This window comes from Ovis aries, chromosome 15 (assembly GCF_016772045.2).
Source record: "Ovis aries strain OAR_USU_Benz2616 breed Rambouillet chromosome 15, ARS-UI_Ramb_v3.0, whole genome shotgun sequence".
Taxonomy (NCBI): Eukaryota; Metazoa; Chordata; class Mammalia; order Artiodactyla; family Bovidae; genus Ovis; species Ovis aries.
In genome coordinates this window covers 53,691,771-53,706,019 of record NC_056068.1, presented here as the reverse complement: position 1 = coordinate 53,706,019, position 14,249 = coordinate 53,691,771, and the positions used below count along the sequence as shown (strand labels likewise).

The window sequence follows — 14,249 nt, the reverse complement described above, 5'->3', positions numbered from 1 at the left end:
TGGCCCTGCCAGTCTCTCCCCATCCCCCAACCCCCATCCTGGTGCCCTAAGTCTGATCGTCACCTTGTACTGTGTCCCATCCAGGCCTGGGATCAGAATTCCCAGGGTCTTACAATTCCCATGATTCTTACCTCTGACCTTTGCCCTGCGTGGGGCTCTGCTGTGTGGACGTCTAAGCCGTATCCTCCGGGCAGACTGCCTCCAGCAGCACCCACAGCGTTGGAGTCGCCTAGTCTAGTCTCTGAAGGCTCATGGGCTATCACTGTGGTAATGCCACCAAGATGCCTCCAGTGACATCACCTCCAGGTGTCACATTCTCCTACTGAGTGTGAATTGGACTTGGGGATTTGAATCCAACTGAGCAAATAAGGTAGAATTGTTGCCAAGTGACTCAGAAGTTAGGTAGTAGAAGGTGTGTGGTGCTGTCTAGCTCTCTTTCTCTCACCCTCTGTCTCTCCTTCCTGACAGGCTTGCTCTGGAGAAGTCTGATGAGTGGCAACTACCAGGTAATTGACAAGCCCACAAGCAGGGCTCTGGAGCCTTTTGCCAGCAGCTTTGTGAGTCCTCCAGCCCAAATCAAGGCTCTTGTCCCCTCACACTAGAACAGGTTGGCTGCCTCCTCATGAATGAACTGAGTAGGAAGCCTCAGTTGCTCCCAGTGCCCAGGGCACATAATTATCCATTCCTCTATTAGCGTTCATGGTCTTTCACCCCAAGCGAGCCCACAACAGGAGTAACTGACTGTGATCAGGAGAGGGCGCTGGGAGGGCAGCAGATTGGGATTGGGGGGTGGTGTGGAGCTGATGTGACAAAGAGGTGACATTCATTGACCAATTGGAGGAGATGAGGTATCTAAGGAAAGAGGTCAGCAGGTCCCAGAACACAGTAGGTAAGAGAGTAGGAACTCATAGAACCACCCAGCCACCCACAACAGTGAAGGCATAATAATTCCTTGTTGCGTTCAGACGCTGAGGTCTGCAGCGGTTTATTACCCAAGAATGGAAAGTTGCAGTGGGCGGAAATCTATCTCCCTGGCGAATCTTGCCTTGCCTTCATGGTCGTGTCCACCTGCCACCTCCTCGGTCTTCTCTGTTGGAAACCATCACTCCCCCTCCCAAACCTATTGCTCTCAAGTCCCACTTCTCTTGGGAACCTATCGCACCCACCTGGTCAGGCCAGAACAGGCCATGATGAGATGCTGGGTACATGTATGACCTGACTTCTAATTACACCTGCTCCCCAACATTCCCTAGAGGCTCAGATGGTAAAGAGTCCACCAGCAATGGAGGAGACCTGAGTTCATTCCCTGGGTTGGTACAATCCCCTGGAGAAGGAACAGCTACCCACTCCAGTATTCTGGCCTGGAGAAGTCCATGGATAGAGGAACCTGACAGGCTACAGTCCATGGGGTCCCAGTGATTTGGACATGACCGAGTGACTTTCACTTTCCCACCCTTCCTCACAAGATGTAGAATGGTTAATTATTTCATTAACTCTATTCCACTCCTAAGATTCGATGTGCACTTTGTGATGCTTCTTTCTCTGATAACAAAAGTAGGGTTTGGAGGGGATGTAACTTGCACATGGTCACTGATAAGGGTTAGGTCAGGCTTGGACGCATATTTGCATCTTGAGATGGACCATATTCATAGTTATTGGTGTTGTTAGCTTCTGTTGGAAGAAAAGTTATTTTCCCACATAGCTGTTAGGCTCACAATACTGGCCCTATACTCCCATCCTGTCCCCTCCCTTATGATGTGTGTCCCTAACCAGTGGCCCAGAATACCTCTCATCAGAGGCATGTCCTCATCTGCCCTGCTTGCAGACACTGACCATTCACTCCTCATGTTCCTTCTCTCCCTGGTCTGCCCTGTGTCTGTACATAGCCTCCCCCTTGTCTCCCAAAGAACAGGGCAGAGGTGGTAAGTTGGAGCTGACTGGTCAGGGAGGAAGAGGCAATATGCTATTCTGTGGCCCACTGGATCCACCATGTGGGAAGGGGAATCATGGCAGCAGGGCTGCAGGGCCAGGCTGGGATTAAACAGGAGGCTTTGACCTGTGTTCCCAGTTGGGGAGTAGGGTGGAGGAAGAGAACAAGGCTGAAACAGAATCCTTTCATTGGTAAACTGACATTTATGGAGCTCCCTTTGTGTCAAGCTCAAGGCTGAAGTTACAAAACATGTAGGGGCTAACTCATGGAGCTCTCAACTCATGTGACATCAGACCTGAGGTCAGAGGTCACCTTAGTCACTTAGGAAAACAGAGACTCAGAAGAAGGTTAAAGAGGTATTCTCATGGTCTTTTAGCCAGTGACAGAACTGAAGCCTCCTTCCCCACCTGTGGGCCTCTGTGACTGCCAGCCTGGGGCCCAGATGACTCAGAAACTCAGAAGTGCCTGGTTGAATCAGGAAGTTTTGACTGGAGGAGCTTCTGGAGAAAGCCTTGTACTTGCTGGTGGCTTCTTTGCTATCACTCAAGGCAGAGGAAGAGAAACCTGCTCACTGGAGCAGCTCTTTGTCCTGCTCATTGAGTGACAGGATCACAAAGGACACAGACAGAGACACTTTTCTCTCCCAGCATCTCTCCCATTTCTCAGGTGGGCGGACATGAAGAGGACCCATTACAGAGGAGTCACAGCAGGAGAGCAAATCACTGATGCCAGAGTCTGGTCTCCTCTCCCAGGAGCCAGCGGTGACCCAAAGACCGGCATGGGGTCAGTGAAGGCTTTTGCAGATGTGTTCAACAGACACCTGCAGGAAGCCTTCTGAGACCACAGCACCTCTCTCCATCCTTCCTAATGCCAGCCCTGCCTTTTGGAGGAGCCTCTTCTCTGTGTGGGGTTTAGCAGATCTCCAAGTGCTGGTCTCTGGGGACGTTGTACTTGAGCTTGTGGACTTCGAAGAGATTTTCCAGCTCCTTCATGTAGCGCTGTGCAGCCCGCCCACTTCCTCTTGAGAGGGGTGCAGTGTCTTCTGCACCTCGATGGGATTCCCCAGTGCAAGACTCAGAGGTGAGTGGTGGCTCAGAGCCGGAACCACTGAAGGTGCAGGACCTTGGTATTCCCACTACAGTGGTCATCTGAGTAGGTAAGCACTTCTAAATCCCTCCCGTTCAATTCTATTTTGCATTATAGATTCTAAGATGTTAGGTCAGCTTCAACAATCTGTATATCAACAGCACAGCCGGCAGGCATTTGCATGCATTATCTCTTATGTTATCCTAACAATTATGTGGGGATATAATTTGGTTTGATTCCTGTTTGACTGCTGAGGAAATGAGCCCCAGGAAGGTTAAATAACATGTTGAAGGTCACATAGCCAGGAAAAAATCAGTACTAGGGTGTAAGCCCTGAGGATGGACTCTTAACCTCAGGGAAAGGTGGATCTGGGAGTCTCAGATGCCGTGACTGGAAGAGACTGTCTCTGTGGGAGGTGGTGGATCAAAAAGCAGCTACCATGTCTTCTTCTCTTGTGAATGGTCCTGAGGCAGCAGCACTATAAACATTCATGAGAATATCACCACACAATGCAAAGCAAGTTTGGGAGAGGAGATTGCCTGTACTCAACTAAGAAATGACTGGGTGAGTCGAGATGAACACCTCTATTAGTTCCGCCATTGGAACCTAGTTGAAATTCAAGAAGAAAGCAAATAGTTGAAAGATGGTGCTAAGTCTATGGACTAAAGCCCATGCCCATTATTTATAAAGAAATCCCTCTGGATCTCCTTCAGAGACTGCTGCTTGCTACTTTACACACAGATCTAACAGAACTGCCATGGTCTTGTATCCACCTTTTCCAATTACTGTCATTAGACCCTGTGGTCAGAATTAAACCCGCCTTGTCTTGCATAATAAAAAGTCAAATACTCTTAACAAACCCCAACTCTGTTATCAAAGACAGGGTATTCCTATTGGAAGGCAGCGGGATCGCTCTGTGGATCAGGGTCTGCAAGCAATAAAATAGGGATGAGAGTCCTACCTCACAAGTTGTTGGGAAAAACATGCCGCTGCATATAAGGAGCCAGTGCAGTGTCTGAGACACTGCAGTGTCTCAGTAAGCTGTAGTGGCTACTGACTTTTGTGTCCCCGTTACTCTTCTCATTCTAGACTGCCTTTCATAGGCTTACTTGCCTGTGTGTCTATTTCACACACTAGAAAGTGTGCTCCATAAAGTCAAGGGTGTATTGGTCCAGGTCTCCTTGCAACACAAGCCCAGGCCTCTTACTCTATAGCCCTTCCCCTCCCAGCCCGGGTCTAGGCTCACCCACAGTGGTGATGGGTCAGCGGTAGGGCACAAGACCAAAGCTGTACTGGAAGACTCCACGGCCATAGAAGAGCGGGATGGAACCTCTAGTGCTCTTGTGAAGCCGGTCCTGAAACCACCGCAACCAGGAACCAGGAGAGTTCTCAACCTGCTCATAGATGTCATTCTCCCCAAAGGAGAAGATTGGCATCAGAGCTGCCCTAGAGGGAGACAGGAGAGAGGGCACATGGAGGGGCAAGATGGCATAAGCTGGTCCCCTAGCCTCCTGAAGGGACCTAGTGAGCAGGAACTGGAACAGAGGACAGAGCCCTGGGACAAAAGTAGGAGGCCTCGAGTGTCTCCCAGACCTGCCAGGGCTTCTTTTATAACTTCAAGCAGGTCATGGCTCTTCTCAGGGCCAATAACTGGCACTGGGATTGTTTCTGAGTCCATGCTCTCTCTGCTTGCCATAAGATAGGCCTGTGAATCTGAGACGAAGTGTTGGGACGAGGAAAGGACTTTATTCGGAGTGGATGACCAAGAAAACGGCAGGCTAGTGCCTCCAAATAACCATCCTGAAGGGCTGATTGCCAAGTTCTTTATGGATCATAGATTGGGATATAGGTGAGGAAACAAACTAAACAGACTATTTGATCCTTGCAAATGTCTAATAGAATGGCGAGCATTGGGCAGAGGAATGTGTTAGTTTCACTTCCTTACAGTCCTTCACAGGTGGGCAACTCAGGTTATCTCCCTTAGGAAGCCCATTATGTATTCCTACAGTAACAAAAGCTGCAAGATGAGGGTTAAAGTCACAGAAACAGGTGCAGCGCAAGTTCAAGATTAACCCTTTCTGGTTACAGGATCATAAGACAAAACAGAATACTGCTGAGAGTTCTCCCAGATATAAAACATCTGCAGACTTTCTAGGAAAATCTCTTCCAGCTAGCTTAGTATTCTTCACAGATGTTTAAAGATAGGAGAATAGCTTTAAATTATGTCCTAAGCTCCATTCTCCCAGAGTTCCTAGATCTCAGATGTAACGCAACCTTTCAACAATATGACCTTTGAGACTTAATTCCTTTAGCTACAAAATCTTCCTTCTAGAATCTTCTCTGGGTATGTGGGCCTGAGACAGTGCGTCTATCACCAACATACAATGTTCATTGTTAATGAATGGAGACGCTGCCTGCCAAAATAGGATCTGCATTTGCCTCTGCAGTCTTCCCTCTAAACTACAATCCTTGCCAATCTCCAGTTGAACCCTGAGCCCTCTCCCCAATACCCGTGCATCAGGGTGAGCCTGATGAAGCCCTTTCGGTTCCGCAATACCAGCTTGTAGGCTCCAGGCCTGGCATTCAGTGACTCCTGGATGCCCCCAGTGACAATGGACAGCAGGTTGCCACCTCCTTTCCTGCTCAGAATGTGAGCAGCACTCTCCTTGTCTGATAAGACCAGCCCTGGGGAGAGAGGAAAGCGGCCACATACAGTGTGAAGGGGGCAAGCATGGTTCAGGAGTATGTGACTTGGGCTCTCCCCTACTCCCCAACTGGGAGTCCCCTGATAACAGGCACTGAGTGTTACCCCTTTTCCCAATTCTCCCACCAAGGCCATCACTGAGCACAGAGCTGTGGGAAATGCCTCTTTGGGTCTCATCTCCTTGTCTACTACACATTCACTTGGAAGAAGTAGAGAACAATTGGCCGCCTTCCTTAAAACGCTTCCTCAATCCTTCAGCCCTCATCTTCCTGGGATAGAAAGAGTGACAGGACTCACCCTCTGACATGATGTAATCCCTGAAGACCGGGGCCCAGAAACCCCAGTGCAGCATCATCAGATGCGAGTGGATGCCTGGGAAAACAGAGGAGAAGCCCATGCCCTCCATGCACAGGTTGGTAAAAGCTCCGGTGGCAAGGCACCCATGAGGGTGGAAGCCAGTGAGGTAGTTCCGTGAGGGGTCCAGCTCGGCAGTCTAGACCAGCTGCAGGGACAGCAATCTGGTGAATCGGGGCTGCACCTGGTACCTCCCCACCCCTGATCCAGTCTCCCTGTTGAGTTTCTGTGTTGACGTCTTCTACCTGTCCCCTGTGCCCAAGTGCTATCGTACCCCATGTGAGTGTCCTGTGATGAGGGATGGCCTGTCTGAGTATCCTTGACCCCAACGGAAGCATGGAGCAGAGGAGATGCTCTGGGAGACTATGCAGTGAAGAGGGAGAGAACACACCCATGAAATGATGACCAAGGCCACCTGCCTGGGAAGGAAGACCCCTGCCCAAGGCAGAGATAGAACTCCTGGGAAGAAGACTGGAGACAAGCCAATGTCCTATATGAAGGGACAGCTTCTTCCAGGCAGAGCCTGACTAGAAAGAAGGAGCCAGCACAAGAGGGAGTGAGCCTCTCACCAAGTTCTGTGGCATCTGGAGTTCTGTCCTGGGTAAAGAGCTGGATCTCTGAGTCCCTGTGACTCAGTGTAAGAGACCCCAGGATGCTGAAGGTAGAGGTTGGGAGGAGGGCCATGAAGTCTCAAGTGATGCCCTCAGGTGTGGGTGGAGAGGGGTCAGGGAGGTGTCCTGTCAAGTCTGCAGCACTTCCTGACACCAGGTCACAGCCTGCCCACAGCACTGCACCCCTGCTCAGGCCTTGGCCTCTGTAGACACTGCTTCTCTGGATAATGAAATCTTACACACAAACCCAGCTCCTGGACTGATCTTCAGGATGAGGGTGAATCAATTGTCATCACTGCCTGATTCTCTACCATTACCTCTATAGGAAGCCCATAGGGTGCATTAAGATGCTCCAGTGCTCAGGAAAATATAGGCATACCAGACCACCTGACCTGCCTCTTGAGAAACCTGTATGCTGGTCAGGAAGCAACAGATAGAACTGGACATGGAACAACAGACTGGTTCCAGTTAGGAAAAGGAGTACATCAAGGCTGTATATTGTCACTCTGTTTATTTAACTTATATGCAGAGTACATCATGAGAAACGCTGGGCTGGAAGAAGCACAAGCTGGAATCAAGATTGCCAGGAGAAATATCAATCACCTCAGATATGCAGATGACAAAAGTGAAGAGGAGCTAAAAAGCCTCTTGATGAAAGTGAAAGAGGAGAGTGAAAAGTTGACTTAGAGCTCAATATTCAGAAAACAAAGATCTTGGCATCTGGTCCCATCACTTCATGGGAAATTGATGGGGAAACAGTAGAAACAGTGTCAGACTTTATTTTTGGGCTCCAAAATCACTGCAGATAGTTATTGCAGCCATGAAATTAAAAGACGCTTACTCCTTGGAAGAAAAGTTATGACCAACCTAGATGGCATATTCAAAAAAGCAGAGACATTACTTTGTCAACAAAGGTCTGTCTAGTCAAAGCTATGGTTTTTCCAGTAGTTATGTATGATGTGAGAGTTGAACTGTGAAGACAGCTGAGTGCCAAAGAATTCATGCTTTTGAACTGTGGTGTTGGAGAAAACTCTTGAAAGTCCCTTGAACTGCAAGGAGATCCAACCAGTCCATCCTAAAGGAGATCAGTCCTGGGTGTTCCTTGGAAGGACTGATGCTGAAGCTGAAACTCCAATACTTTGGCTACCTCATGCGAAGAGTTGACTCATTGGAAAAGACTCTGATGCTGGGAGGGATTGGAGGCAGGAGGAGAAGGGAACGACAGAGGATGAGATGGCTGGATGGCATGGCTGACTCGATGGACATGAGTTTGTGTAAACTCTGGGAGCTGATGATGGACAGGGAGGCCTGGCGTGCTGTGTTTCATGGGGTCTCAAAGAGTCAGACATGACTGAGCGACTGAACTGAACTGAATGGATATATACAGTGGTGTTATCTGTCAATCCAAATTTCCCATTTAATCCATCCCCCTTATCCCCTGGTAACCATAGGGTTTTTCCTACTTCTATTTTGTAAATAAGTACTTCTGTACCTGTTTTATGATTCTGCATATAAGTGATATCATGTGATATTTGTCTTTCTTTGATTATCTTCTCTCAGTTTGACAATCTCTAGGTTCATACATGTTGCTGAAAATGACGTTCATATGTTCCTTTTTATGACTGAGTAATATTCCATTGCCTGTATTATGGTGTCTTTTTTATGCATTGCTCTAATGGATATTTAGGTAGCTTCCATGTCCTAGATATTGTAAATGTGCTGTTATGAACACTGAGGAGATCGTATCTTTCTAAATTATGGGCTCATGACAGAGGCCTTATGGAGAACAGTATGGAGATTTCTTATAAAACTATTAGAATACTGTATGGCAGAAAGTGTAGAGAAACTAAAAAGCCTCTTGATGAAAGTGAAAGAGGAGAGTGAAAAGTTGGCTTAAAGCTCAACATTCAGAAAACGAAGATCATGGCATCTGGTCCCATCACTTCATGGGAAATAGATGGGGAAACAGTGTCAGACTTTATTTTGGGGGCTCCAAAATCACTGCAGATGGTGACTGCAGCCATGAAATTAAAAGACGCTTGCTCCTTGGAAGAAAAGTTATGACCAACCTAGACAGCATATTCAAAAGCAGAGACACTTCTTTGCCGACTAAGGTCTGTCTAGTCAAGGCTATGGTTTTTCCAGTAGTCATGTATGGATATGAGAGTTGGACTGTGAAGAAAGCTGAGCGCTGAAGAATTGATCCTTTTGAACTGTGGTTTTGGAGAAGATTCTTGGGAGTCCCTTGGACTGCAAGGAGATCCAACCAGTTCAATCTAAAGGAGATCAGTCCTGGGTGTTCACTGGAAGGAATGATGTTAAAGCCAAAACTCCAATATTTTGGCCACCTCATGCGGAGAGTTGACTCATTGGAAAAGACTCTGATGCTGGGAGGGATTGGGGGCAGGAAGAGAAGGGGACGACAGAGGATGAGATGGCTGGATGGCATCACCAACTCGATGGACATGAGTTTGAGTGAACTCCAGGAGTTGGTGATGGACAGGGAGGCCTGGCGTGCTGCAACCCATGGGGTCGCCTAGAGTCAGACACAACTGAGCTACTGAACCGAACTTAACTGAGCAGTCCCTCTCACGGACATATACTCAAAATGATTTTTGAGAGGCAATTTCGTATAATTAAATTAATTCACTTTTTTGTGTAACTATACCAGCCTTCATCTCAGAACTCTTTTCATCTTCCTAAACTGAACCTCTGTACCCAGAAATTAGAACTTCCATCCAGGTCGAGAGAATAAAACCAAGTTGTTAATAGCAGCTCGTTGTAGGGTAGGATTTGGGAGAAATCCTTGACTTTTAGAACACACATTTTGTTTTGGTGTGTTAAAATAGCATGTATTTTTTTTTTCAGTCAGAAAAAAGAATTTTAAAATGTGGACATTTCTACTTAATCAGAAAGAACTCCCCCATCTAAAGATCCCCCTCACTCTGGCCTCTCATTTAGCTACTGTCAGGAGGCAAAATCCTAACTTGGGTATATCTTCAGTCCCTAAGCAAGGAAACACCTGCTTTCCCCTCATAATGCCAGGAAGGAAAGATGTATAATCCCACTATACTGAGACCAGAGAGGATACTCAGGTTAGCTAACCTCATACAGAAAGCTAGTAGGATGAGGGGCGGTTTCAATTCTACTATTATGTCCATATCATGATCCCAACATTCATTCATTCATTCATCAAGCATTTATCAACATTAACTCTTCTAGGAGATGGAGATGCAGATGGGAACAACACTAGCTATTTGAAAGGATCTTACCTTCCTGCTCCTTCATCAATCCAGGTAGAGAGAATAAAACCAGTTGTTAATAGCAGTTCATTGTAAGGTAGGATTTGGGGTAAGTCTTTGACTTTTAGGACGCACCATTTTGTTTCGATGTGTTAAAATAGCATGTGTTTGTTTTTCAGTCAGAAAAAAGAATTTAAAACTGTGAGCATTTCTACTTGATCAGAAACTCCCCCATCTAAACATCTCCCTCATTCTCACATCCTCATCACTCCCTGATAACCTCAGATATGCAGATGACACCACCCTGATGGCAGGAAGTGAAGAACTAAAGAGCCTCTTGATGAAAGTGAAAGAGGAGAGTGAAAAAATTGACTTAAAGCTCAACATTCAGAAAACTAAGATCATGGCATCCAGTCCCACCACTTCATGGCAAATAGATGGGGAAACAGTGGAAACGATGGCTGACTTTATTTGGGGGTGGGGGGGGGGCTCCAAAATCACTGTAGATGGTAACTGCAGCCATCAAATTAAAAGACACTTACTCCTTGGAAGAAAAGTTAAGACCAACCTAGACAGCATATTAAAAAGGAGAGACATTACTTTGCCATTAAAGGCCCATCTAGTCAAGGCTATGGTTTTTCCAGTAGTCATGTATGGATGTGAGATTTGGACTATAAAGAAAGCTGAGTACAGAAGAATTGATGCTTTTGAACTGTGGTGTTGGAGAAGACTCTTGAGAGTCCCTTGGACTGCAAGGAGATCCAACCAGTCCATCTTAAATAAAATCAGTCCTCAATATTCATTGGAAGGACTGATATTGAAACTGAAACTCCAAGACTTTGGCCACAAAGAGCTGACTCATTTGTAAAGACCCTGATAATTGGAAGATTGAAGGCTGGAAAGAGAAGGGAATGACAGAGGATGCGATGGCTGGATGGCACCACTGACTCAATGGACATGAGTTTGGGTAAACTCCGGGAGCTGGTGATGGACAGGGAGGCCTGGTGTGCTGAAGTCCATGGAGTCACAAAGAGTTGGACACGACTGAGTGAACTGAACTTAGCTACCTTCCTATGTGAGTGTGTGAATTACAGAGAAGAGGAAAGAAACAGATTAAACAAGTAACCCACTGGAAAGAATTTGTTGCTGGGGCCTGAGTCCTCAGTACCTGTCCTTGTTGACTTTTCAGGCCACATCTTCACCCCTACCCAAACAGCTGTGCTAGGCCAGCAAGTACCATCTGTTCACCATATGTGCAATGTTTACTGGCCTCCTGGAAAAACTTACTTTCCTGAAGCCTTGTACATTCTGCCTTGTAGATTCATCTTCTAATATCTTTGAAAAAGAGCCCCTTCTCTCTACCCAATGCCAGTCTCCCTAGTGCAGGGTAAGTAATCCTTTTGAAAGTCAGATTGTAGGTATTTCAGACACTGTGATTCAAGAGGAAACTTGGAGGATATTGCATGGGCACAAAATCATTTAAAATGCAAGCATTTAATATGCAAAAACAATATTTCATTCATGGGCTGTACAGACACAAAAACAGTCATGGGCTGGTTTTCACTCATGGGTCTACATGGTGACCCCTGTAGTAGACTAAGACATTGTAATTGAGCCGGATCTATGCTGCCTTCCTGGGAAAGATCCCTCATGTCCTTTGCCTGCCTCCTATTTGTCGAAAATCTTCAGCTTCCTAAGACTTCACCAAATTTCAAACATAAAATTATTAAGAGAAGATATTAAGAAGAGGTGGCAAGAATACTCAGAAGAACTGTACAAAAGAGATCTTCATGACCAAGATAATCATGATGGTATGATCACTCACCTAGAGCCAGATGTAAAGTCAAGTGGGCCTTAGAAAGCATCACTACAAACAAAGCTACTGGAGGTGATGGAATTCCAGTTGAGCTATTTCAAATCCTGAAAGATGATGCTGTGAAAGTGCTGCACTCAATATGCCAGCAAATTTGGAAAACTCAGCAGTGGCCACAGGACTGGAAAAGGTCAGTTTTCATTCCAATCCCAAAGAAAGGCAATGCTAAAGAATGCTCAAACTACAACCCAGTTGCACTCATCTCACATGCTAGTAAAGTAATGCTCAAAATTCTCCAAGTCAGGCTTCAGCAATATGTGAACCATGAACTTCCAGATGTTCAAGCTGGTTTTAGAAAAGGCAGAGGAACCAGAGATCAAATTGCCAACATCCACTGGATCATGGAAAAAGCAAGAGAGTTCCAGAAACACATCTATTTCTGCTTTATTGACTATGCCAAATCCTTTGACTGTGTGAATCACAATAAACTGTGGAAAATTCACTGTGGGGATATCAGACCACCTGACCTGCCTCTTGAGAAACCTGTATGCAAGTCAGAAAGCAACAGTTAGAACTGGACATGGAACAGCAGACTGGTTCCAAATAGGAAAAGGAGAATGTCAAGGCTATATATTGTCACCCTGATTATTTAACTTATATGCAGAGTACATCATGAGAAACGCTGGGCTGGAAGAAGCACAAGCTGGAATCAAGGTTGCCGGGAGAAATATCAATCACCTCAGATGTGCAGATGACTCCACCCTTATGGCAGAAAGTGAAGAGAAACTAAAAGCCTCTTGATGAAAGTGAAAGAGGAGAGTGAAAAAGTTGGCTTAAAGCTGAACATTCAGAAAACGAAGATCATGGCATCTGGTCCCATCACTTCATGGGAAATTGATGGGGAAACAGTGTCAGGCTTAATTTTGGGTGGCTCTAAAATCACTGCAGATGGTGGTTGCAGCCATGAAATTAAAAGACGCTTACTCCTTGGAAGGAAAGTTACGACCAACCTAGATAGCATATTCAAAAGCAGAGACATTTCTTTGCAGACTAAAGTCCGTCTAGTCAAGGCTATGGTTTTTCCAGTAGTCATGTATGGATGTGAGAATTGGACTGTGAAGACAGCTGAGTGCCAAAGAATTGATACTTTTGAACTGTGGTGTTGGAGAAAACTCTTGAAAGTCCCTTGGACTGCAAGGAGATCCAACCAGTTCATTCTGAAGGAGATCAGCCCTGGGATTTCTTTGGAAGGAATAATGCTAAAACTGAAACTCCAATACTTTGGCTACCTCATACGAAGAGCTGACTCACTGGAAAAGACTCTGATGCTGGGAGGGATTGAGGGCAGGAGGAGAAGGGGATGACAGAGGATGAGACGGCTGGATGGCATCACCGATTCGATGGACGTGAGTTTGAGTGAACTCCGGGAGTTGATGATGGACAGGGAGGCCTGGCATGCTGCAATTCATGGAGTCGCAAAGAGTCAGACACAACTGACCGACTGAGCTGAACTGAACTGAACTAAAGAGAAATCATAAGCACAGAAAACAGTCAAGCAAGAAAATAAAGAACACTTTAACCATTCCATAAATTCAAACACTTTTAGTTTGCTCCCAAGAGCCATAGATAATATTGAGACTCATCACTGAGCTGTTTTGCAGATACTGAACTCCTAGCAGGTGGAAAAAGTTGCTCACCAGTCCATAGACTCAGACCAGAGGTCTCCAGTAGGTTGATGATGATGACTCCAAGTTACCTCACCACCAAGCAATCAGACGATTCTCTGGGAGCTGATCATGCACCTCTACCTCACCCAGTCTCTAGACACTGTTCCCTGGTAATTAAAGGGGTTTCAAGTATTTTGAGCCTTAACTCTCTGGACTCCTTCCATGGCCCCTGGAATAAAGCCTACACTTTCTTTCACCACAACCAAGTGTCAGTATAGGAGCTTTGCTGTGTTCCCACAAGCAGACCCAAATCTGATTTGCTAACAACTGCTCCCTGTCATCTCCCTCCTCCAACACCCCAACACAGAAGATCCCTGAATTACAGCTTGTCTCCCACAGATTGGACCTTGTCACTCCTGTACCTAAAGTCCTCTGGGGGATCCCCATTGCCCTTGAGATAAGAGTCAAGGTAGAAGCTACTGTTCCTGGCATCAGAGGGTCTGGATGCCTTTTCTCAGCCCCCTCCTTCTAGCTCCAGGCCCAAGGTTACTTGACTCTCTGTCCTCCTCTGGACACTCCCAGGTCCCAGGCTGGGCTGAGGTGGGCAGGGACAGTCAGACACACTCTTGTTGGCAAATCTCCCCCAAGGCCCTGTGAGCAAGATGTCCCTCATCCCAGGTGATCCCCAGGCAATGAGCTCAGCATCCACCTTAGGACCTGTATCTTTCCCCATCAATTCACCATGTGCACCCAAACTGGCAGGTGCCCATGGCCTCCCAAATCCATCTCAGCTTTCCTTACGCAGGGCCAAGTAAAAGATCAACTGCAGGACCGCGAAGGTC

The 14,249-nt window shown here is 46.6% G+C and overlaps 1 pseudogene; it reads right to left on the bottom strand.

Annotated features, from left to right (window-relative positions):
* Positions 1 to 2,841: 2,841 nt before the first annotated feature.
* LOC106992031 (2-acylglycerol O-acyltransferase 2-like) lies at positions 2,842 to 6,658 on the bottom strand (annotated as a pseudogene).
* Positions 6,659 to 14,249: the final 7,591 nt, after the last annotated feature.